This window comes from Eupeodes corollae, chromosome 1 (genome assembly GCF_945859685.1).
Source record: "Eupeodes corollae chromosome 1, idEupCoro1.1, whole genome shotgun sequence".
Taxonomy (NCBI): domain Eukaryota; kingdom Metazoa; phylum Arthropoda; class Insecta; order Diptera; family Syrphidae; genus Eupeodes; species Eupeodes corollae.
The window spans coordinates 222,636,359-222,659,256 of NC_079147.1; the positions used below are offsets into that span (position 1 = coordinate 222,636,359).

The 22,898-nt window shown below is 36.0% G+C and overlaps 1 protein-coding gene across 3 annotated transcripts in view; it reads left to right on the forward strand.

The window, feature by feature from the left end:
• Positions 1-22,898, forward strand: part of LOC129940117 (protein sprint) — a 534,823-nt gene that overhangs the window by 146,092 nt on the left and 365,833 nt on the right. Inside the window, exon 1 of one of the 3 annotated variants that reach the window (XM_056048366.1) lies at positions 4,276-4,617. The exons of the other annotated variants lie outside the window; for them this stretch is intronic. The gene's annotated coding sequence lies outside the window, so the exon portion shown is untranslated. Of the gene's footprint in view, positions 1-4,275; positions 4,618-22,898 lie in introns of those variants that run through there. 3 annotated transcript variants of the gene reach the window in all.

Genomic DNA, 22,898 nt, shown 5'->3' on the forward strand with positions numbered 1-22,898 from the left:
GAAAGGGGGGGGGTTGCGACAGATATTAAAATCAAACTTATTTTACCAAAGTCAAAATATTAGAAAAATCTAATGGACAACATTTTTTAATACACGAAAAACTACAAAAAAGAGAAGAAGCCGTTTTCGACTTCTTGTGTTGTAAGCACAAAGAAACATATTGACTTGAAAAGTTGAAATTTTCTTATCTTACAAAAAATGTTGTGATTAAGTTAATTAATTAATGTTTTAGAAAAATCGACGAACGGGGCCAAATGGGAAGTTATCAGTGTGAATTGCACCCCAGCCTCTTATTAACTACCCATAGGAAGTTATTGTAATGTGTCCGATTTGTGGATTTGAAAATTTGGACATTTCTCGACGTTTCAAGGTCCCTAGAGTCGAAATAAAAGATTTTTGGAAAGATGTCTGTGCGTGCGTATTTACGTACGTTATTACGACCGTACGTGCGCGAAGTTTTTATCGTCGTCCATAGCTCAAGAGCCCGAAGAGACATCGACTTCAAATACATTTTGTTAAACAGATAAACAGAAAGGACTCTCAAGAAAATTGCTTGAATGGTTTTTTTTTAATGAACAGGTGAAACGAAATTCACAGGTACATAAACCTGCAACCGAAGCTGCAAAGACGAAAGTGGAAACATCATAGTGGAACCGCAGTCAATGCTGAGGATATTGAAGGACCACTTCTGCAGACTGTATAACGGTGACGAAGAACTGAATTCCGCTGTTAGGCAGGACATAGGCAGACATAGACGACGAAAGCCAAAAATCCCGTGCTGCCGACTTAGACGAAGTAAAGATTGCCATATCTAAGCTGAAGTCTAATAAGGCCGCGGGAGCGGATGGCTTGAATGCCGAGCTCTTTTAAGCTGGAGATAAGTTGGTTAGGAGCATGCACCAACTTATCTGTAAGATATGGTCGGAATGTCAAAAAAGGTTTTAGACAAGGTGATGCGTTGTCATGTGATTTTTTTAACATCGTGCTTGAAAGAATAGTGCAGAGCTCACACGTCAACACTAGAGGCACTATCTTTCAAAAGTCTGTCCAATTACTGGCATATGCTGTTGACATTGACATAATCGGAAGAACTCGGCGTGATGTCAATGTGGATTTTGTGAGTATTGAGGCAGAGGCGGCAAAAATGGGTTTAACGGTTAATGAGGGCAAAACAAAGTACATGCTGTCGTCTAGAAAGGACATACAATACCGACGTCTTGGTCAAAACGTCAAAATCGACAGATTTTAGTAGAGGTAGTCAAGGACTTCATCTAACTAGGCTCCGCTGTAAACGCAGAAAACAACACCAGCGCTGAGATCAAACGCAGAATAACTCTTGCTAACCGCTGTTTCTTTGGACTAAGAAAGCAATTGAGTGGTAAAGTCCTCTCTCGAGGGACCAAAGTGTTGCTATATAAGACCTTATCATCCCCATCCTGCTATACGGTGCAGAAGCATGGACTATGACAAAAGCGGATGAAAGCACCTTCGAGAAAAAAGTTCTTCGTGTGATCTACGGTCCCGTATGCATCGAAGGGGAGTGGAGGAGAAGATGGAACGACGAGCTGTACGGGCTGTACAGCGATGTAGACTTAGCCAGAAGGGTAAAAGTCCAACGACTAAGATGGCTGGGTCACGTACAGCGCATGAAAACCAATGCTCCAGCCTGGAAAGTCTTCGAATCCGCACCCACAGAACAGCGCAGTAGAGGAAGATCGCGAATCAGGTGGCGCTCACAAGTGGAAGGTGACCTCACCCAACTTAGAGCGCGAAACTGGAGACATCTAGCTAGGGACCGAGCTAGATGGAGAAGTTTGTTGGGTGAGGCCCTAGCTCACACAGGACTGTAGCTCCACCTTTAGTAAAGTAAGTAAGGTTTTTTTTACCATAGCTGTTTAAAAAAGGTAAAAAGTTTGGTTAACCCTAAATATCTAACAAACAAAAAACGCTGGGGTCTTGAATTAAATTGTATATAATATATTGTAACGTAATACCAAACTGTTATATTTTTGAAAGCAAAAAAAAACAATTAACAGTCCTTTTTTATAAATTTAAAACAAAAACTGAAAAAAAATTTGTCACCTCGAAAATTTAACGAATAAAAAATGATCTTCATCTCCAAAACAATTTTCTGCAACGAAAAATAAAGTTTTTATCATCTGGTAACATTTTGAGAAAAATCGAATTGACAGTTTTTTTTTTTTTTTTAAATTAACTTTCGGCTCAAATAGCTTTTAAAAAATTAAAAATATTGTCTTCAAACTTTTTTATTTCACAAAAAATATAAAAATCCAACAGTCCGTTTTTTTCATAAAAAAATAAAATCTAAAAAAAAATAGTCCCCAAATATGGTAAAAATTGATGTTCCGGTTCTTGATACGATCGTATCTCTCAAATTAATTTCATTCATCCAATTTGTAAAAATTTAAGAAACGCTACTAAAATTGGTAAACATTTGTTTTCGACTTAAAACCTATTTAACAAAACTAGATTTTCAAACTGAACTATTTCTTGATATGAAAAATATTGTTGGTAATTTTAAATTTTTGTAGAATAATTTAACTGATAACTTTTTTAATAAAACTCGAAAACTTACAAACCTTTTAAGCAAGACAAATCGACAGACGGGATGGGAAGTTATCAGTGTGGGCGGTACCCAGCCTCTTTTCTTGCATTCAAAGTGGGCTCTCCGGTTGAGCTACAAATATTTTTAAATTGCTAGCATGGCAACCCTGCCGGCCGCAGCAACTCCACATAAATTCTAAGCCTCCAAACATGATGAAAAATGCATCAATGTCTATTGGTATTGGTTATTCATTTCCATTCCATGGCGATGACGAGCGACGAACGACGCGACGACTGCGACGCGACGGTGATAAGAAAAAATTAATAAAAAAGAGTAAATAGCAAACAAAAAGAAAAACAAAAACAAAAACAAAAACAAAACAACAAACACCGGCTTTTTATTGTTTGCAGATTGTTGTGTGTGGTTGTGGATGTAGAGAGGTAGAATATTGTGGATGACGATGACGACGAACGGACGGACAGAGCGGCAGCAGAGTAGTGTTGCCTTTGCCTTCCTTCATGGCTGGTGCCTTTCTTCCGCCCGATTCCGTTCCGTGTTCTGCTTTAGTATGACTGCTGCACGCTAGGGTTCGATGACAACGACAACGACGTCGAGCTCGAGGTTGGTGTTGGTCGTAGCTCGTAGGTATTGTGTATGACGGTTAAGTTTGCCTTCGCTTGATTGACTCGATCGTAGACAACAACAACAACGAAATACGAGAATCGAAAAGTCTACAACTTTAGGCCGTTCGTTGCTTTTGCTTGCTGCTTCGCTCATCGCTGCGCCGCTGTTCGTTATTCGCTCCATGACGGCATAGCACCGCCGCCGCCGCAACGGCACAACGACTGAGACGACTTCGACAAACGACAACGGCAGTCATTGCGTTATTATGAATTTTATGCTGCCGCAGTCTTTGAGTTGCTTTTCAACGGATTTGTCGATGTAACGGAGCCGCGCGCAATTTCGCGAAATTCAAATCCAAATGTGAAAAAGATTAAGATTGTTCTTGTTGCAAATTCATAAATTCAACAACTGAAACCGAAACGACTTCGAAACGGCTAGAAGTCTCTTTGTATCTTGAAAGTTTTATATTTTTTATTTTGTGTCTTTCGTTCGTTCTTGTGTTTGGTTTAATTTTAGTTCCTTTTTTTTGTTAAATTCTGTTTCTGTTGTTTTGCTGCAAATACGCGAATTGAATTTCCTTATTGGTTCGCGTTTAGTTCGGTTGCGCTGCCGCTGCTGCAGCGAAAAGTTCTGCAATAATTCCTCGTGCGTTTTTTGAAATTGTTGTTGTTGTTCTGTCTTGCTTTTGGTTGTCGCGGTGATCTTAGCGGTCCGTTTGCTCGTAGTTCGTATCGTACCGTACTCGTGCTTCGGACATTCGTATATTCTTTGGTGCGCACGGGTCCTTATGTCGTAAGTCTAAGTTTCCACTAGCAGCAGTGAGAACGGAAAGAATTCGAATTCTTGTGGTGATTTGCCGGTTCTGGTTTCCATTCGATACCAAGTTTGTTTTTAAAAAGTGAATTCTTTTTATTAAATAACAAATTAACAAATTATTGTGTGAAGTTCAAGGTTTTATAGTTTTTTGCTTTCAAAAATTTCGAAAAGTGTGCATTCTAAGAAAAAATAATGTATCTACCTGTTTAAAGAAAAGAGTCACGGAAATAAAAAGTGTCTTTGTTTTTTTTTTTTTTTTTTTTTTTTTAATTTGAAAAGTGATCAGTCTCGAATTTGAGACAAGATCGAGATTGCGTGTCTTGGTCAAGTTATAAGTCGTGTTACGTCATAATTACCACTTTGCTTTGGATACATTTAAATCTTGAAACCAGAAGCAGCTCTCAAAAAGCAGACACAAACTACTGACAAAGGATTAAGTCACCACTTCATAGACTTCTTCGTTGACCGCATGGATATTTTATCTATTGGATATATACCTATCTTCAATCTTACCTACCTTACTACCTTACCTACTCTTTACCATCATCATCCTCGTCATCATCATCATCGATTGTGTTCTTTGTGAGATTTTTGTTTATTTCTAAATACGAGTAGGTATCTATTTAAATTTTTACTGTAAAACGTTCGTCTTTTTTTTTTGGTTAATTCGTTAGTTTTTGTTTTGTTTGTTTTTAATGATCATTTTTATTCGTTTTTTTTTTGTGTAGTGTGCTAAATTCATGGGATAGTAGTGTAGTGACCTCTAGAATTTAATTAAATTGTGATTCTCTTTATTTTCGGGACAAAATTGATTTTATTTAAGTTGGCAGTTGGATTTAAAAAATCTGTTATGAGTTCAGTTATAACGAACTATTTGTATACTTCCGGTTTTACGCAGGAAATAGATTTAGATAAATAACAACATTTTTGAATTATATCATGCGAAATGACATGAAAATATGCTAATTTGAAACATATGACATTTTAGCTTTGTGGTAGGAACATAAAGTTGTTGTTGCAATATTCAAAACCCCCTAAAAGCTTTGAAGATAGATTTTTTTTTTGACAGGAGAAATCTTCAAAAGACACTTGGCAGTATTCGACACCAAGTAGTGTGGGACTTTTAACCACTAAAACTACCTCTTCATCAGGACCAATCTTGAAGGATCGACATCCGAATTTTCTTTCTTAATTTTGTACAATCACTTTGGGAGAAGTTTAAACTTTTAATACTTTCCCATGTTTTTTTAGACCATAAGCTCATGAGGCTTGGTTCTTCTTAATCTCCGAACATGGTTTCTTATATTCAAGACGGACTCCATTTCAGAATTAGTATGACTTTGCAGTCTCTGGTTGTGCGATACAGCGAATTTTTTAACAACTTCTGTAACCATTTCTATTTGTAAGTCACGATGTAGATCGGTATTTCTTATGTACCAAGGTGCATTAACTAATCCACGAAGGACTTTGTTTTGGAATTTTTGGATGATTTCGGTATTTGTTTTCTTTGTACAGCCCCATAATTGGATTCCATAGGTCCATAGGCAGATAGATAGATAGATAAATTCTTAATTTTTTCGATTCGATGTTGATACAATTATAATTATATATCCTTTTATCGGTCTTAGCAATAATCGATATAAGAATATTGGGCCATTCGAAAACGTTCGCCACTGTTAAAGACAGAGAAAGGTCATTGGACAGGGCCAACTGATGCCACTTCCTAAAAGGATACTGGTTCAATGGCAGTTGTCTCAACAGAATTTATTTATGAAGACTGGTATTATTTCTCCTCATGACTTTTATTAGATAGTCTGCATGCGCTTTTAAGATGTTAATGTAGATGGGTGGTAAGCCAGATTCCACGTATATTGCATAGGTTGGTGCTGAATTCGGTAACCGAAATGTTCGTTTGAAGACAAATCTTTGAACAGCTTCAAATTCTTCGAAGAGCGTAACACCAAAAGCTTGCACCCCATAGCACTTGGAAGTGTTCACTGTAGCACTGAAGACTTGATATTTTGTTGAATGGTCAATGTTTTGGTTAGCAAAGAACCTTTTCCACAAGATATTTAGCGCCAGCTTAGCTTTAGTGCTTACTTCTTTTGCATGCCTGCCAAAGTTTAAGTTCGATGTAAATAAAACTCCAAGGTACTTGAATTCACGTACTATGTCAATTTGTTGATTATTGAGCCGCCACGTTTCCTCATGCAGCTTCACCCTTCTATGTCGACTCTCAAAAATCATAACTTTGGTTTTTTGGACATTGATGTGGAGAACCCAACTTTTACAGTATTCATCCAGACGATTAATTTGGAGTTTAAGAGTAAAGAGGTTGTCGGCTATTAGTACCAGGTCATCAGCGTAGAGAAGAACTTTGATGAGAGTTCCAGCGACCATAACGCCTCAAGGAAGCATTTCAGAGATATCATCAATTAAAAGCGCGAAAAAAGGGGTCTTAGAATACATCCCTGAGGGACACCTGCTGACGTCTCAAAACACTCGGACACATTGGAACCATCCCAAACTGCTGCACTAGATGACGACAAGAAATTGTTATAAAGCATCAGAAACTTCCGAGACACTCCAAGCCTCTCCAGCTTACAAATCAGAGCCTGTCTGTTGACGGTATTAAATGCGGCTTTAAAATCAACAAATCATACATATGTATAGTCTCTTATTCTTTCTCAGTATATTTTCTAGCAATGCAGGTTAAGGTAAAAATGTGATCCGTTGTGGAACGAAATCCCTCTTGAAATATACTTACACTGTTTGTTCTTTCTATCCAGTTCGAAAGTCTTCTTTAAAGAATTCCCGCGAATAGCTTTCTTAGAGAATTGAGTATTGAGATTCCTCTATAGTTTTCTGGCTGCATCGCATCACCTTTTTTAAATGTCGGGAATATGAGGTCATTGCTGTTTTTGAGAAATTCTACTGGGATACCATCAATACCTTCAGCTTTGTTGTTTTTCATTCCCAAAAGAATTGCCTCCAATTCTCCTAAAGATATCGCCGCGTCCAATTTAGACAGATAAAGATGATCGTCAGCCGACAATAGAGTTTTAAAATGTGCTGCTAAGATCTGAGCTTCTACAGCAATCTTCATACCTCGGTGCAATCCACTTAGTTCACGTACGCTAGGCCACAAGGTGGTGTCCTATCCCCTCTCCTCTGGAACTTAGTAATAAATGAATTACTTATTACTCTAGAAAGAGAGGGGTACAGAGTGTTTTCTTATGCGGACGATGTTGCTATTGCAGTAACGGGTAAACATGCCAATATACTTAAAGAACTCTTACAAAACGCTTTAAATAAGCTCACCAGATGGGCAAATCGGTGTGGACTAGGCGTTAACCCACAAAAAACCGACCTTGTCTTCTTCTCAAGGTCGGTTAAATTCTCTGAACTAGCAAAATACTTGGGTCTCATTTTGGATAAGAAATTAATTTGGAAACCTAATATTCAAGAGAGAATAAACAAGGCCACAGTAGCCCTGCCCTGTTCTCCTGTAAAAAGGCCATTGGTAATAAATGGGGCCTACAGCCCCGCATTACACACTGGCTTTATATCTCGGTCATAAGGCGGGTCCTTACTTATGAAGTAGCGGTATAGTGGATGGCGCTAAATATAGCGACAAATTGCGATAAACTCAGCAAAGTCAATCGAACGGCCTGCCTGTGTATGGGAGAAGCACTTCGCTCTACCCCCTCCCCCTCACTTGATGTTCTGTTCCATCTAAAACCGCTGGACATTTTCAGCAAGCAAACGGCATCTAATACAGCCATACGGCTTCAAGCCTCCTCTCTGTGGATCAAAAATGGAATTGGCCACACCACTATTTTGAACTCGTTCAGAACTATTAACAGTAATATTGACTACACCACACTCCATCCTCAGTTTAATAACTATAGCTTCAAAGTGACTATACCTCCCAGGTAGAATACATCATTTTTGAAGGATGATCCTATAAACTTTTATACAGACGGATCAAAAACGGAGGATGGGGTTGGTTGGTGGAGGCGTATACTCAGATACGAGTAGACTAAACTTAAGTGTCTCCTTTCGTGTACCCTATCATTGTAGCGTGTTCCAAGCTGAAATCCTGGCTATAAAAAAAGTCCTATCCTGGCTTAGAGAAAACGTTATATCAACTCGGATAGCCAAGCTGCGTTAGGCATGACGCTATCATTTTTAGCGAGTTCATCGGCTTTACAATTTCCCGTGATGTCTCTGTGGCCCGGCACCCAAAATAGGTGAATGTTAAATACCTGTGCCATCTCCATAAGAGACGATGGACAATCGAGGGCCGTTTGAGATTTGGTTGAGACTCTGTCAAGAGATTTAATAGCAGCCTGATTGTCAGAGAAGATGCGGATATCAGAAGTTGATATCACGTTTTCTCTTAGCCAGGAGAGAACCTCTTTGATCGCTAAAATTTCCGCTTGGAAGACGCTACAATGATTAGGGAGGTGGAATGAGATGCTTAGATTAATCTTTTCTCAGTACACACCACTACCAGCTCCCTTATTTGGCTTGGATCCATCTGTATAAAAATGAATGCTTTTGTCATCCAGTAGTTTTTTGTCTTCCCATTCATCTCTGGATGGAATGGATACCTGAAAGTTTTTTTCCAAATAGAGGTTGAGGAATAGTGTAGTCTATGTACTTTGGTATAAAACCAAAGAGGTTCAAAATTATGTTGGTTCATTGAGATGAGGCGTCGAGTCTTATCGCTGTACACGCTGCCACTTGTTTACTGAAGATGTCGAGGGGTGTCAGATGGAGGAGAGTGTCTAATACTGCTAAAGGTGTGGTTCTCAATGCCCTGCTTAGTATGTGACTTTCTCCAGTGCAGTCCACCATACTGCAACCCTGTACATAAGTATTGGTCGGAACACCTAACAGACTGTTGCGCGACCTAATTTTTTTTTTGTCAAGCCCCTCCTCCCGCTGGAGAAATCCAATATAGAGCTTTATTAAGATGGGTAAATTTCGATGTTCAAATTTGTTACCATCTTATTTTCTAAAAAAGTCGGCTTTCCAAGTGAATATTGAAATGGTATTCACGAAATGAGTGATTTTAAAAAACGTTTGCTTTCAGTTGAACCTTCGATTCACTTCTTGTAATAAGGGCTTATGTGTATTGAGTAGAACTGTCATGTCAAATGACTTAAGTTTTCAAATTTCATCTGTGAAAAAATAGAAATTTTCCAATTGGAACCTTATAATATTGAATCGGAGCTTATTCTTGCTTAATTCAACTAGTATCCAATTCAACGAATGGAAATATGTCAAATTTGCATAAGTCCATGAACTGAAACTTCCCAGGCTTCAAAGAGTCAAACGTCTTATTGATGTTTTCTTTAAATCAATCTGTCAAACCTCAAAGTATTTAATGGTGTTTTAAGAAAATAGTCTTCGAATTAATGACGAAAAATGGAAACACGGCTTAAGGGGACGCACTTTGGTCAATGTTCCTTTCTTACCTAAGAATCATTTATCTAAACGAGCTTAATTTAAATTATCTGTAAATGATTTACAACTTGTATACACAATATTTTAATACGTATACGATTATTATAATGATCACTAATCCGAGTTTAAAATATTTTTCTTGTTGATTATGACCCCATAATTCACTTTTATAATCCTCGAAACAAAAACGATACAAAGACATAAATCCTCCGATTAACCAAAGTGTCATTTCGATTCGGAATTCTCATTTTTTACAACACCGCCGATGAATTACAGGTAAAACGCCTTACATTCAGTATCGCAATATTATTCTGGGCGTGTCTAAAATAAAACTTTGAGCCTCATTAAGATTCCATTCAACCTTGCCTGTTCTGTTGATGTCGATGATTTTATATCCCTTGTGTTGCACTGTGTCGGACGTCGCGTCGTCGTCGCTTGTGCAGCAGCAAGACTGACCACAAGTCAGTACTTGAGGTTTGTTTTCTTTTTTTTTTTTTAAGTCCGAACTGTCACCGCTAACAAAAGTCATTAAAATAACATTTTTTTAAATTTAATTTATCACCTGATGTTTGGGCCGGTTCAATTAACTTGCTAAGTAATTTGCAAGCCAAGTTGTTGGTGATGTCTTGACTTTAAGCAGGTCATCTGGTCGTGTGGTCGGTCACACTTTTTTCGTATCTGTCTGATTTAATTGGAAGACAGAGAGAAATTGGACCTTGATCCGAATGAAAGATTAACCAGAGCAATGATTAACCTGCTTCAAGACAGGTGATGAATGGGGAATGGGAATGGGAATGCGAGAGTAGGAGTGTTGGCCAAATTAGAAAGTTCGATCTTTCCATAGGCTTTAGGTAGGTATCTGCATATCAAGAGCCGTAAATCACTGCCTGATGATCTTGATTGTTTATTGAGCCAAAGCTATATGATCGACCGATGATAGGAAGTCAAAGAGAAAAAACAAACAAATCCGAATTCAAAATTACTATAAACGAAAACGTTAAGTGATCGGCAAACATAAACGTTCGCTCTCAATGAAGTCAATTCCCAGAAATCAATGATCACTCGGTACCCCATAATAAATATGACCGATCATTTGGACTCCTCTGTAGCACTGAAGCCAGCTCTGAAGCTGATGGTTGATGTCCGATCGATCGTTTATGCAAATTTCATTTGTATTTTCGATTTGATCATTTTGTTCGAAAAGCGATTTGATTCGAAGATCATTAAAAGAGGGGGCGACGGAGACGCACGGTGTGGCTTATACAGAAAATGTAAGCTACTTCCATTAAATCATAAACTAGGGTGTAGGCGTTTATTGCCTTGTCGCTTACTAAACAACTCTCGTTGAACGGTTTCCGTTTTTTTGAATAAATTTACAAGAATTGTGAGAAATTTGATATGCAACGCTGGTCGTACTATGATCGAGTTGTCATTGATCTGCCACACAAAACACTCTTAACATTTTTAGGTTTTTCGCAGTCGATCTCGAGAGTTATACAATTCTGTGTTTATTTTAGTTAAAAATACGTCGAACTTATATGAAATTCCGTGATTTGTTCCGCCATATTTTGTATCTTTTTGCCATGACAAGTGTAGTGTTGTGACATAATCTGATGACTACAAAAAAAGAGTCGGGGCTTTGGTATTGATCATGGTTAGGTTATATTTTAGACTTATTGCTTTGGCACACATATGTTTGTTTGTTTTGTTAAACAAAATAATAAAAAAAAGTAAAAATGCAAAACTTGTTTAGTTGAGCTTTGTATTATTTTTTTGTTTGGTTTTTTTCACTTCTCCGCCATTTATAGGTCGAATTAAGAATATTGTTAAAGGCTGTGGTAAGTTGTGGTGTGAATCGACAACAAAAATGGAAATCAAAAGTGTTTGTTGTGGTGCCACCAAACACAAAATCAGTGAGTTAAATCTTGCATATCTAATGAGAAATGTGTCATTTCAAAAATTGTATTTTATTTAAATTTGAATATTGGAGAGATGCTTTTTGTTGTTTTGTTTAAACAAAGATAAACAATGTTAACGTCGTTGCGGTCGGTTAATCGGAATTCAAAAATTTAAGAATGGAAATAGAAAGTGTTTTTGGGTCGATGCCCACCCACTAAAATATTTGTTAAGTTTTAATTGAAGAAATTTGAATAATATGGAATGATGGATCAAAAGTAGACAAAGGTGTTTTTTTTGTTCTTTGTAGATAAAAACAAAAGATCACCATCTTTGGTGTAGGTTCGTAATTCCAATTATTAAGAATGATTCAACAATCTGCATAATCTAACTATTACGCACCCAAAAATAAGCTTGCGTCGTTATATTTTTTAAAATCAAGGGAAATTTGATCTTGTCAAACCATATCAATAGGATCAGAAAGGTTTGTTTTGTTAAGGTTGTTGGATATCATTTAGCTTTGATACTATTCGGAATTCGGTCTCTAAGATTTAAAAATCAATACTAGTGTTTTTTGGGAATTCAATATAAAGTGCCGTGAAAAATTTCTATGAAAGATCGACATTATTTGTCTTTCTTAACGTAAATTTACTTTAGGGTAAGTTAATAGTTGTAATGCTTTCTCATAGTGTGCAGACCATAAGCTCGTGTGGCTTGGGCCTGCTTAATTTCTAAAAATTGTCCCGTGCATTTAATACGGTTTTCATTTTGGAATTGGTATGACTTTGAAATCACTGACTATGTGGTAAAGAGTGCTTTAAACCACTTCTTAAACCATTTAAAAATGAAAGTTACAATGTAAAGGGTGGCGTATCAATTGTTCTTCAATTAGACATTCTTTTATTCTTTGTATTTCATTAATTTGTTTTTTATTTCATTAGAAATTAAATTTTATTTTAAATGGTTAATTTAATTTTAAAGCTGATAGACCGTAAACGTCCTCCACGCTCAGGCACACATCTACGGCGCCTGATCAAATAATTACTCATTGCGTGTTCTGAAGGGTTGAAGTCCATAATTATGGACTGATTCAATCCAGCAAATTCCTGGATTTTGTTTTTACACCTCCTGCTTGACATAACCCAATATCAAAAGTCTAGTGCAGTCAGGTCCGAAGACCTTGAGGCGAGCGAAAAGTGGAGTTCCTGGAAATACATTTGTTTGGGAATTTTCGTTATAACTGGTCTGCAAATATGTGCATTTCCTCCATCTTGCTGGAACCAAATGCTCTTCAATGGAATACGTCTTCGGCGCAGTTCTTAGTAACAAAACTCATTCAACATCTCAAAATAACGGTTCCCATTGACAATTTACTATTGTACTGTTTTCTTTAAAGACTTATGGCCCGACATGACACCTTGACGAAACTGCCCAATACACAATAACTCGTTCTTGGTGTAGTTTCGTCTCATGGAGCATTTTTTGATTTGATTCCAAAGACGGCTATTTTACTTGTTTACATTGCCGTTTTGAAGTACCCTTGGTGTGAAGGTTAGTTCGTTGGACTGTCATGCCAAAGGTCTTGAGTTCAAACCCTACCTGTGCATCTAAAGTTTTTTTTCACGGGTATTGCCTCTTGGGAGGAATTGACAAATCCTCCAAGAGTAATTCTTGTCATGAAAAGTGCTTTCTCAAATTAGCCGTTCAGATTCGACACATAAATTGTAGGTCCCCTCCATTCCTGACAACAATAATCGCACACAGGAATAGTTGAGAGTTGAAAGAACTGTTGCGCTACTTAATTGACATAATTATTAACCAATGCTGTTTAGGTCAAAATGGGCCTCATCATCATGAATAAACAATTATTGAATGTGTTGTCTTCTTGGACCATTGCAATCTATAAGTATCTGCGGTATGACAGTCTGCTAATTCCAATTTGTCCCGACAATTTTCGAGTCGAACCGCTTGGACTTTTATGTGTTGCCGATGCTACAGCGGCGATTGTAGCCTGAAAACGAACATTGTGACCTTGATGTTACGGTCTTCTTATGTTGCTTCCAGATTTGGCAAATATGTTCACAAGCTCATTTCCCTTTAAACGAAATTGAAGGACTGCAAAGCATGGTAAATTTGCAGTATCCAATTTCAATTTCAATGCACTAAAATGTTAGTTCGGAACATAAGATCTTAGTATATCTACCTCTCGAAGGTATCTATGCAGTTTGTACTCAAGTCTCAAGTGCCAAAACTTATCAAAGGCTTGGGCAACATCTTAGAATCTAGTTTAGCATATACTTGTTTTTCTTCAAGCCCCTTTCCACCACATCCGTAATTTGATATACTTGGTATATCGTGGAATGTTTGGTTCTTAATCCAATCCTTTAAACTGTTTCGTTGACGTCAGTACCGTCAGTTTTTCATATTCGTTTCTAGATTCACATCCTTTTCCTTCGGATGTGGAATTTCAACGGCAGCGTATGATAAGCTCAATAAATTCTGATCTCGACAGCATAGTACAATATTGAATCAAAAACGATATAGAATTTAATGCTTCGAAAACTCAATGCTGTCTCCTGTCGTTAAAGCATAACCCACCCCCGATGCCGCTATCCATGAGCGGCACTTGCATCCAGGAAACTAATAAACTTTCAGTACACGGTATGTGTATCACAGATAACCTCATCACATATTCGATATTGCCAACGATTCTGCTAGGTTCTAATATTTCTCCGAACGTGCAACAAATTTGTCACCCCTTCTGAGTTGGCTGTTAGTTACAAAGCCTTCTTTCGTCCAAAACGTAAATATAACTCGCATATTTGGGCAGGTGCCCCTAAAACAAGTTTGTATTTTGGACATGTTCCAAAAAAGAGCTTTGAAAATGATAGGCGATAGAACTATAAAAAACGAATTACGCCACTCGAACACCGTCGCAATGTTTCATGCCTTTCGTTGTTCTACCAATATTTCTATAAACGTTGGTCTGTCGAATTAGCCAGTTGCATTCCCCCCCACAAACAATGCAGCCGTAATACTCGTACTTCTAGGTACACACATCAGTTAATCCTTGAGCTCAATTTCAGGGGTATTGTCAAGTATAGAGATTCTTTCTTAAATCGCACATCGAGAATGTGGAATGCTTTGCCCAGCTCTGTTTTTCCCTCCCATTTTGATATTCAAAACTTTTAGTAAAATGTGCATCGGTATCTCCTCTTTAATCCTTCCATATTTTCCTAAATTTCGCACTTTGTTTGAACTACATGTTATAAGGTTATTAATAACCCCTTGATTGTCCGTTAATTAAAAAAAAAATAATTTTTCGGAATCAGTCTTCTTTCTTCTAGTATTCTGCTGAACATTTTCAATAGCAGTTCTTTGAAAACTGTTGCCATAATGGATATGAGGATATGAGCGATATTGGTCTGTAAGATGTTACGAGTACTCTTACTTCTTTTGGTGACCTACCTTTTACAGGTAAAGCAATAACTTCTGCAATTTTCCAATAATGTGTTGTGCTACATATCTTAGCTCAATGCATGCGTTTATTAATGCCCTATAGAAAGTTATTGTGATCGGTCTGATTTATCAAATCCAAAACATAGACATTTCTTGAAGTTTTTAATATAAAAACATTCTTACAGAAATGCTTAAGCGTTCATGTGTACTAGGTTCGTACGTTAGGGAACCTTTTTTTTGTCGGCCATATTTCAAGAACTGTCAGAAATATCAGCTGAAAATAAATTTTATTTTCAAGATGCTTACACAGAAAGATGCAGAAGGGACTTTTACAAACATTGAGAGGGTGTTTTTTTTTAAAGCAGAGGAGGTGTTGGAAAATTGAAACCAACAACGCCAATAATATCTCGATGACTTCAAAATCTCTTTATGCTACATTTTGTTGTTAACATAAGATAATTTTCTTAGAAAAATTCAATCTTCAAATCTTCATTTTTTATAATAAATAAAAACTTTCAATGCTACCAAAACTGATAAAAATTGATTTTTGACTAAAAAATCTCGAGATATTAAAATGAAACTTAATTTATCATATGCAAAGTATTGTTGGTTAGTTAATTTTTTTTAGAAAAATGCAAAGTAAAGTGGAGAAAGATTATTGCACTTGATATTTCAAAAGCATTTGATAGGGTTTGGCATCAGACTTTCTTATAGAAAATGCATGCTTTGAAACCACAAAATAAATGCTGGCGTGCCCCAGGGCTCTGTTTTGTCTCCAACACTCTTTCTCATTTTTATTAATGATCTCCTGTCTGCATCTTCTTATCCATTACATTGTTTCGCTGACGATAGAACTCTTAGCTCTTTATATTCGTTTTCAGAATCACATCCTTCTTTTTCGGATGTGGAACGGGAACCACAAAATATGATAAGCTCATTAAATTCCGACCTAAACAGCATTGTACAATGGGTAATAAAAAACCGCGTGGAATTTAATGCTTCGAAAACCCAATGCTGTCTTGTATCGTTAAAGCGAGATATTCCCCCTTTTCCATTATCCAAGGTTGGCACTTGCATCGAGGAAACTGAACATCTTGATATTCTCGGTATTTGTATCACCAACTACCTTTTGTGGAACGATCACATACGCGATGTCGCCAAAAATGCCGCAAGATGATTGGGTTTTCTAAGGCGTTGCCAGAAGTTTTTCTCCTCCTCTGATCAGGATGTTATCTAGAAGATTTATATATGTACGTCCAAAGCTTGAGTATAACTGTTATATCTAGGCTGGTACTACTGCAACTTATTTAAGCCTCTTGGACAGTATTGAACGTAGATCATTTAAATTGATTAGTGATAACACCATCATAAGATCATTTACGACGTTCGAACATCGTTGTAAAGTTTCTTGTCTTACCCTCTTTTACCGTTATTTTAAGGGTTTATGCTCTAGTGAAACAGCCAGTTGCATTCCTTCCGTTAAACAGTTCAACCGTAATACTTGCGCTTCTAGGAATGCTCATCAGTATACCCTCGAGCCCAACTTCGGTCGTACTGTCAAGTACAGAGATTCGTTCTTTAGCCGTACTATGCGAATGTGGAATGCCTTGCCGCGCTCTGTCTTTCCCAGCCATTGCAATAGTCAGGAATTCAAAACCAATGTGCACCAACACCTTTAACCCTCTCTCTCCTCTTCCTAGTTCTCATACTGTGTCTTTACATAATAAGGGTAGTAATATCCCCTTGACAACTTTTTCTTCCAAAACACGAACAAAAAAAGGAAATATCTCAAAATTGTTCATCTCACAAAAGTGTTTTTAAAATTTAAATGTATTTTAAGACAAATCAGTGTGGGTCGCATAGTAGACCAATTTTAAAATTTCTTAGTCTTGAAAAGAAAAATTTCTTTACTGGTTCATTTTGTTGTATTGAATACAAATATGGTACATTTTCTAAATTTTTTAAACTTTTAAACCAGTTCTAGGAAATGTTTTTTTCTTAACCCTTAAACCCCTAAGACCGTCTACAGACGGTCTTCATATAAATCCAATTCTCTTCTTACTGAATCATTTTTCCGCTCTCACCTCCATAGAAGTTTTGTGCACTTTGAATTTACCTCTACAACAGTACCGGTTTGCAGCCTATGAGTAGAATAGTTCCATAGATATAATCATTTCTAATAAGAATTTGATGCAAACAGGTTGAAAAATTAATTGTGAATTTTGTACAAATTAAATTATAAAAAAAAAATACTTTCCAATAAACAAATCAACACGGCAAAAACTACTTCCAACTTAAATATTCTTTTTGTGCAGAATTCATTCAGTTATCATTTCTTCGGCGATTGTTTAAAGGTCTTAAGTTAAATAATTGCATTTTAGGCTTTGGATTTATTGTAACAGCCTATTTATGTCTCTTTCGTTTCATACTAACAACTTGAGCCTAGAATGACTTCTAAATATCGATCAATTTAGTCTTTCGAAAATAAGACAAAACATTTGTTTTGATATTAACGTCTTAAGTTCATTGAGTTCTTGAGACCAGTTTCTGACTTAAGTACTAAAGTCTTTTTTGCCTAACTTGAAGGAGTTAATTTTACATTTTTAGAGTGAATTTGGTGCACATCACTTGTTCTTAACGTAAAATCGAAAAGTCGGAATAAAGTAAAGTATTTTATGGCCTTTGAAATACGTCAACAAATTGTTAGGAACACAAAGTCGGTAAATAAAACTACATTTTAGTTTATTAGTAATTTGTTCTAAAGGAGAAACTAATATGACAAAACTGTCTAAATTAGAAAATTACTCCTACAAACCAATCTAATTCCAAGTATTCTCTTATAATCTTAAATCAACCTTCGTCTTCGTTCGGGTGCAATATCAAAAATGAATTGTCTTTACTTTTTATATTTATTGTTTTCTGTGAAAATACGTCTTGACTAACCTCTGATAACATTGTACCTATTGTTATCAATTGTCAGGGTAGTTGTTTTCCCTCTTTTTTATTTTTGTTCGCTCAATATAAACCTACCTCAATATAAAGAATGTTTACTTTAAGGCCTTCTGAATGCACTGATAAGGTTTTTTCGTTCATAAAGGTACTCTACGAGTATATGCAATTAGCTACAGCTGATAGTGAAACACCTTCTTAAATAAAATAACTTATCAAGTATAGAAAGAAAATCATATACCTACAGAAACACGAACATATGAATTCATACGATGATAAACGTCGTCTTCGGTCTTAAGTCAACATGAAGATGATAAGACATAACAATAAAACAAAGTCGTAAAGAGGAGGATTTGTTAATGCGTTGCGTACCAGCAGCACCGTATCCAGCACCCGCAGTAGAATATTTTTTCACTGACGATTTCTTCTTTTATTGTTGTTTTTATCGCTGTCATATGGTTGATGGTCGGACGATGACGATGACGCATTAAGTGATATGATTGTTCTTTATGGTCAATGCTGCATCAGAAAGTGCAGGAGATATAAAAAGGTATAGACCTTCCTTCCCACTGTATCCCTTACTTGGATTGCGTGCTTATGTACATAGGATATGTTAGGTATGCAAAACATTTTATAGTTTTGTGTAGCCGACAAATTAATTACAAAAATGTTTTTGATAATATCGATTTTCGACTTTCAGTCATTCAATAACTAACTCAAGGCATACATCTTCTCTTCACTTGAAAATACAAAACCATCTTTAATTCCAGTGTCAACTATCAATTGATCGTTGATAAATATCAATGTTAAAGATGTTAGAATTTTGATAACTGAAACTTTTCCAGACTATTCTGAATATCAAAAAAATGAGTAATGATCAATTAGATTTGGATTAAAACACTGTATGGATCGTAAAACTGTATTTGAAATACTAGTTCTCAAAATACTGTATGTACAGAATACTGTTTGATCAAATTTCTGTACCTCAAAATTCTGTATTTCAAAATTCTTTTGTTTTTCAAAATGCTGTGAATGAGGCTGAAAACTAGATATCATTTTGATACATTATCAATTGCGCACTTTTTTACACAATCAAAACGATTTTTTTTCCAGCCTATGAACAGTATTTTGAAATACAGAATTCTAACCATACAGTATCACTATTATGACCTTTCAGTATTTTAAAATACAGCATTTCGACCCGCTCCCAGTTGGCTCTCGTAATCGGGTTGAATTTCTTTTCAAAAGGTTTGTTATTCTATTTTAAGTTAAGTTACAATGAAGTCTTTTAAAGCTCTTAAGATGGCTATTTTAATTAATGTGCGATTGTGTTCGTGTTAAGTTTTTGCATTGTGATCGCCACAGTTAGTATTAATACAAGGTGTTTTACTTAAGCCATTTTAGCCGTGTTTTATAGAAAATTGGTAGCCACTCAGTAAAGAAAATCTAAGAAAATGATTTTAGTGACTTGACTTGTATACTTAATCTTTTCTTTTAATTAAAATTTGGGTGCGTTCGAGAGGTGCGTTCGAGAGGTGCGTTCGAGACTTAGTTTCTATACAGAGTTAACGTCCAGTCCGATGATTAATTACGAGTAGACGATCAATGCAAAGTTTCACTTATTTACTCTTTGTAGCACACCGTCAATGCGTTGACTCTCGCTTTTAAATTTTAAAGTAATTTGACATGGGTTAAGTCGAAATATTGTATGGATCAAAATACTGTATTTAAAATACTGTATGTACAAAATACTGCATGATCAAAATCCTGTATCTCAAAATTCTGTATTTCAAAATTGTGTATATAAAAATTCTGTATTTGAAAATGCTGTAAATAGCTAATTGATGTCTCAAAACTTCCAGTAATGTACAGTATTATGAGATACAGTATTTTGACAATACAGCATTTTGAGACACAGTAATTTGAAATACTGAATATTAACCATACAATATTATGACCATACAGTATGTTACAGTATCATACAGAATTTTTTTGACCATGCAGTATTTTAAAATACAGCATTTTGACATTTGACATTTATTTTGCCGTTTAAGATTATTTTTTCCCAGATGTTTTTTGTTTAAAAAAATCAATTTTTCAGTGAAGAAATACAGATTTATTAGAGGTTTCTCTAACCTACGAGATCAAGGGAATTTGATAGTTCAAAAATTGTCAGGTAGGTTATGAACTATATTTTGCTATAAAATAGAAATTTTCAATTTTACAGCAGAATTTCAAGTAGTTCAGAAGTTTTTCAATCCGTGGAGTTTTTAATATTAATGAACTTTTGTACGTCATTAACTTTTATTAGATAGATAGATGATTGATTGTATCAATGACGTTTACATTATTTGCATCATGGAAGTAGTTCCTTTCTACGAGATTATGGTTGAGCCTACTGTAAGTTGTTCTGAACAAGGACCCAACTGCTTCAGCTTCAAATTCTGCTCTACACGTCTCATCTACCGCTACTATAACCTTGTATAGAACTTTACTGTAAAATGCATCTTCTACATTTAAATTTAAATTTCTTCTACAGATTTTACTACTAATTTTCTAACAAGTCGGTATTCGTTCATACTAAAAACGTGAAGAATAATCCGCTTGCATCTAAAGGGTCTTTATTAATAAAATGTATAGTCCAGTTTCCAGCATAATCATTTGTCGTATTGTTTGGCAGACGAAGTTTTCTCTTCACATAATGTGTTAAAAGTTTCTCCACCGTGCAAAACATTTTGCATCCCCATACTTGCGAGCCATACAAAAAGGATTTTTCTGCAACTGCTTCATATACCTTATATTTACTAATATGAGCTATGTTTTCATTCATAAAGCATCTTTTCCATGAAATATTATTAGCAGTTTTTGCATTTTGTACTTTCTCGCTAAAATGTTTCTCCAAATTCAGGTTTCTTGAAAAAATTACTCCTAGATATTTCTATTCGTTGACACATTCTATATCTTCTCTTTTAAAATTCTACTTTTCATTCGATGCATTTCGTCCACCACCCTTCTTAAATATCATCCGATTTTTTAGTATTGACTGTTAGGTTCCAAAGGCAGCATTAGTGGTACACTCTATTTGTCAAAAGTTGTAGTGTTTCTGTGAAATGCGCAAAAATTACTATATCATCAGCGAACATTAATTCCTTAAAACGAAATCCTGCTAAATCAACACCACCTGGAATGTAATCTACAAGGTCATATATGAAGAGCGCCCTGCCCTGCCTTACTCCCGAGATGGTTGTGCGCCAATCACAAAGCTCAGCTCCGTACCACACTGCAGCCTCTGTTCCTCTATACAGCTCTTCTAGAACGCATCTGAACTTCAGAGACAAGCCCAGGCCATAAAGCTTGTAGAATAAAGCACCTCAGTTGATTTAGTCGAATGCTGCTTTGAAGTCAATAAAAAATGCATACAATTTTCTTTCCTGCTTAATAAATGTTTTAGCTAGCCTCCTGACAATGAAAATGTTATCTATTGTAGAGTACCCTGATCTAAAGCCCGTTTGAATCTCTTTTAACAGGTTCTGATCTGCAATCCACGTTATGAGTCTCTTCTACAAAAGAGTTGTAAAAATCGTATAAGTCGAGTTAAGAAAAGAAATTCCACGATAGTTTGCGGCATCCAACAAGGATCCTTTTTTGTGTATCGGGAAGATTACAGAATCTCGAAATTCATTTACGGAAATATGCTCCTTAAATACTCAATTAAAAAGTATTACCAGACAATCTTTTAACATGACTGTTCCGTATTCATAGAACTCAACAAGAACTCAACTTTCCATCTTTAAGAGATCCTAGAGTTAAATCACTTCTTGAAGGTTAATTTCCGTATCGAGGATTTCGTTGTTAAATCTAGGTATCGGATATTACTGCTTGGATTCAATAATTCTTTGAAATGATTGGATAGAATGTCTGCAAATAGTTTCGTATTGCGAATTGTTTACCACTCAATTCCCACGGAAGTTTCCAATAATCGGTAGCGGTTTTGCAGGTTAACAGTTAAGATGCCTGCAGTTCTTCATACTTCTCCTTTTTGTTTTACATAGCTTCTCTTATTGAGAGTCGGCCTCTAAGTAGTTCCTTCCAAACAATCCTTGGGAATTCCGGAAATTTCTCAGCCATGTAACCATAAGCTTTTATTGTATACTAAAAAAAAAACAACTTAGATTAACATTAACATGAAGTGCAAATTGTTGATTTGAACGCAGACTTTTCACAAATTATTTTCCAAAGATATCGTTTGGTACCCGCATTAGCGTACCTAACACCACTTCTGTCAAGATAGCATAAATACTGTATATAAGAGTTAAGCACAATCCTATTAAAATCTGTTTTGAGTATTCGATACCATCTTTCAATAAAAGCATCGTCATTAGATGCTAAACGCGTAGAAAACGTGTTAACTCCTTGTTGTCCTAGATCGTTCCTGATTTAGAGAAAACACCATACCGGAAAATTCCGCCTAATATCAAAGATGTCACTGCTGTAATGTCAAGCAGAGATCTATGAAACGATGATGGGAATTGCTGAACTAGATCAATCTTTATTCCGTCAAAAGATCTTCAGGTGGTTTTGTTATGCCGTTGGATCTTACTTTTTTGACATTGCATACAGTTTTTGATGGCTTTGGTTGACATCCTTCCTCATTCCGGACCAAACTTTATTAAAAAATGTCTAACGTTGACCTTTTTGCAGAATGAAGTAGTCTGTGCGATTGTTTTATAAAAGCACTCGAAGCGTCTTATTTTCCGAAAACCAGCTTGTAATGACAAAATTTTTAATAGTTAATGATGTTGTTGAGAGAAACACCTGTTACCTTAATGAGATTTTGGAAAAAATGATCATTGATTGTTCTTCCAGCGATAGTTTCCGTATCTATACCATTCGATTGACTGTCGAGGTACCTCACGTTCGTGCCTAATTCTTCGGCGTTGGGTAAAAAGGCCTTAAGTCAAATTTGCATTTTAGGTTTTTGACTCAATGGAACGGACTTTTTTTGTCACTCTCGTTTAATACAAACGATTTGAGCCTAAAACAACTTTAAATCTGTGAGACCAATTTCTTACTTCTGATAATCTTTGCCTAACGTCAGAGAATTGTGCTATTC